The sequence below is a fragment of the Pseudophryne corroboree genome, chromosome 2 (assembly GCF_028390025.1).
Source record: "Pseudophryne corroboree isolate aPseCor3 chromosome 2, aPseCor3.hap2, whole genome shotgun sequence".
Lineage (NCBI taxonomy): Eukaryota > Metazoa > Chordata > Amphibia > Anura > Myobatrachidae > Pseudophryne > Pseudophryne corroboree.
In genome coordinates this window covers 547,885,281-547,888,903 of record NC_086445.1, presented here as the reverse complement: position 1 = coordinate 547,888,903, position 3,623 = coordinate 547,885,281, and positions in this window count along the sequence as shown.

The window sequence follows — 3,623 nt, the reverse complement described above, 5'->3', positions numbered from 1 at the left end:
CCCAAAATGGCTGCTGCTTGATCACTACAGAATCTGCAGCACTGGCTAGGAGGATTTAACAGCCGGGGATGCAATCAGAGGTATGGAGTACTTTGTGTAAAACAGCACCCCGCAGAGGTGATCCGATTTGGTGCCAAAGACAGAGACTACAGTAACGGAGAGCAAGTGGAGCCAGGAGGCTGCTTGTCTGAGTGTGTGGCTGTCAGAGAACAAGCGCTGACATGCTATCTATCCCTAATACAGTGTAACAAAACACACAACCCGATATAATCCAGATTATAAAGAGACAATTGCATTTACGCTTAAGGGTTGAGCGATCTGTATGCCCTTTTTTAACTCTACTTCTAAGTCCGCCCCAGACTTCTGTGAAACTAGCATGGTGGCTTCATACAGCGCTGCCAATCCTCAGGATAACCAGCCAACACATAACTTGTATGCTGATATGTGCTAAGCAGCTCCCCCCCCCCTCCCCTCCCCCCGCACTGCATGGTCGGCACTGCAGCCACCGCTTGTAAGAATAGAAAAAAAGGAACACAGCATTGTAAAATAGTTTTTTTAATTTCAATGGTTTTAAATGACACATGGTTAATTATCTTTATAAGCAAAAAGTGTCTTCTAACATCTACGCTACTCCATGTATTTCAGTTTTTCAAATACTGTCTAACTTCCCCAATGCTTCTGGAAAGTGCAAATGTTTTGGAAGATATACCCTTCCTGCAAAGACCATCCATTATTCCTCTGTATTCTCATTCATCCTACAAGCTCGAATACTGCCAGCCAATTAATTCATTAAAAGCATGGAAACATAATGTGTTTGCCCTCATTAGATTTATGGAGACATCTGAAATTCATTTTGAAAGCCTTAGGTGCTTAATATAACTCTCCGAAACAAAGTGTATTAGGTGAGGTGAGAAGATCCATAAAACAGTTTTACTTACTTTTTACAATCATGATGCATGGAGAGAATGCAAAATTGATCTTTTTTATAAACTTCTAAAGTATATCTTGATCTTGATTAGTATTCACAAGTGAAACACACTAATATGTTCAACAGGCTTTTTTTATGATGTAACAGAGAAGCAGACAAGGCAGCAAGAGCTTGGAACCACTTAAACTACTTACAGAAATGTCTACTGTTATGGCGGTCATCATCATGGGTGACAAATTGATGAGGGTCATATGCAGGGCTAGGTTTAACTTTTTGAACACCCCCCCCCCCCCCTCCACACACACACACTGCTTTGCCAATACCTTCTACTGATTTCTGCACATTTCATGTTTCCAAACCTCCCCATATTTCTTCCATATTACATGGAAACAAAGAAACATAGAATTTGACGGCAGATAAGAACCACTTGGCTCTTCTAGTCTGCCCCTTTTTTTTACCATATATTTAGCTAAATCCTTATTTGATCCTTATTTCTTTGTAAGGATATCCTTATGTCTATCCCATGCATGTTTAAATTGCTCTACTATCTTAGCATCTACCACCTCTGATGGGAGGCTATTCCACTTGTGCACTACCCTTTCTGTGAAGTAATTTTTCCTCAAATTTCCCCTGAACCTACCTCCCTCCAGTCTCAGTGCATGTCCCCGTGTCCTATTGCTTCTCTTCATTTGGAGAATGTTTTCCTCCTGGACTTTGTTAAAACCCTTGATATATTTGAAAGTTTCTATCATGTCCCCCCTTTCCCTTCTCATATTAAAGTACATGTCATTATAAGTGTTCCCCAAAAAGATCATTGGATTATCTTTGGCAGGTATGCATTGCATAAGCAGTAGTGTTATCACACAAGAGAAAGCTTTTACCCATATTCACAACAGGTCATGTGTTTGCCATTTTCACACTGCAAAGAAATAGTGGCTGGATTTTTTGGCAAATGCATTTGTATTTGAATTAAAAAATTCATACTTTTTTCTTAAAGAAACAAAACTGCCTTCCAGAAATTTAGTTTTATTAAATAAAAAGTAGGTAAGTCTAACAAGTCCGACCACGTTCAATATATCCGCATTGAACAAGTTTAAGATTAGATTAATACATCTAATTGTTTTAAAATGTAAATTGTAATCCCCAAGCATGAACTGTGAACAGTGAACTTTGAATGTAAACCTTGAATAGCAAACTCAGACAAGAAACCTTGAATGTGAATGGCAGTCCTCATACATGTTCATTAGATGCAAATTTCAATCCATAAAGTCAAATTAGTCTATTAAAGATTGCACAATGTCAGTAGCCATTAAACTGGTTAAAAGAGAATTTCAAACCAGTTCGAAATGATGGAACATCCCTAATCAGCAACTTACCCAACAGAGCGCTGGAGATACTTGGGGCTAAACGTAGAAGCCTGCAAGAAGCCGGACGTGCGCGACTTTGTGTAAGAATGCCCATATTTTTAAAGTGGCAATCATTTACAAGGCAAAACCAACCTGGTCTCGACTTGTCAATGATTGCCGCTTGAACATTTAGCCCTTAATGTTTACTGGCAGATTGCTGGCACTAGAATTAAGGGTCTGATGCAAAGTTAAATGCACAATGGGCCTGATTCAGGTCTGGTTGTGACTTGCTATTAGGTAAAAGTTGCAATATACTGATGTTCAGTGCATTGTGTATACGCAGGACCTGTATTGCTCACATCATGTGATTGACAGTCTAAAGCCATTTGGGGATGGGTAGGCGGTGGCGATAGCCTTCATGTCACAAAATGGATTTGTGTCACTTCCATTTTGTGTTAGTGCTGAGGCCAAGGTCTCAGTTTTCCTATGGGCATTTCCTGGTCTCAGTGATGGACCTGTATTGGTCTGTGTGCGTAACCTCAGGGTTACTCAGCCGGCCTATGGTGTCACAGCAGTGTATCACACATGCATGCATGGTGTCTACTTATACCAGAGGAAGAAAGTAGTAGCTATGCTTATAACAACAGCACCTGAATAAGACCCATTGACTGTACATGCCTCCACTTTGCATGCACAGAAATAAATGCATGTATTCATACCATTCACCCATATATGCATTGTACACATCTTGCAGTGTTCCTGCCCCCTGTCTGTCCCCTTAGTATGATACTTGTCATAATCATGATTGTGCATTAATATAGATACATCTGGAAACAGGCATACAGTACTTTACTTAGTCCACAGTTTTGTCAACACGACCCACACTGAACACTTTGACTATATGAGAATGCCCGTTATAGCCTGGATACACCTCTTCAGTCACAAGTGGAGATACAAATGAATTGATTACAATTCTGCATCACTTCTACTTGTGAATGTTCGTCTGTGAAGTATACACAGTGCAAAAACACGCACGATACAAATAGGCGTAAGATCCTAAACCTGTAAAGTTTTATTAGATAAAGGCAGCTACACACAATAGGAATAAAACAGCGCTAATAATTAACAAAAATATATGAAACTAGCTGAATACCCATGCTTCACTATGGAAATTGAAGTTTAATCACAAAGAGATGAAAAGCACTAGTATTTAAGCAAAGTTAATACTGCTTTCAAAAATGTTTACATATAAAACACAAAACTACACAGATTATCACAAAGATCAGCAATTAGACTTACAACAGGACATGCTCAGCCCAATCTTTGTCAGGCCACACCTCCAGACTGGC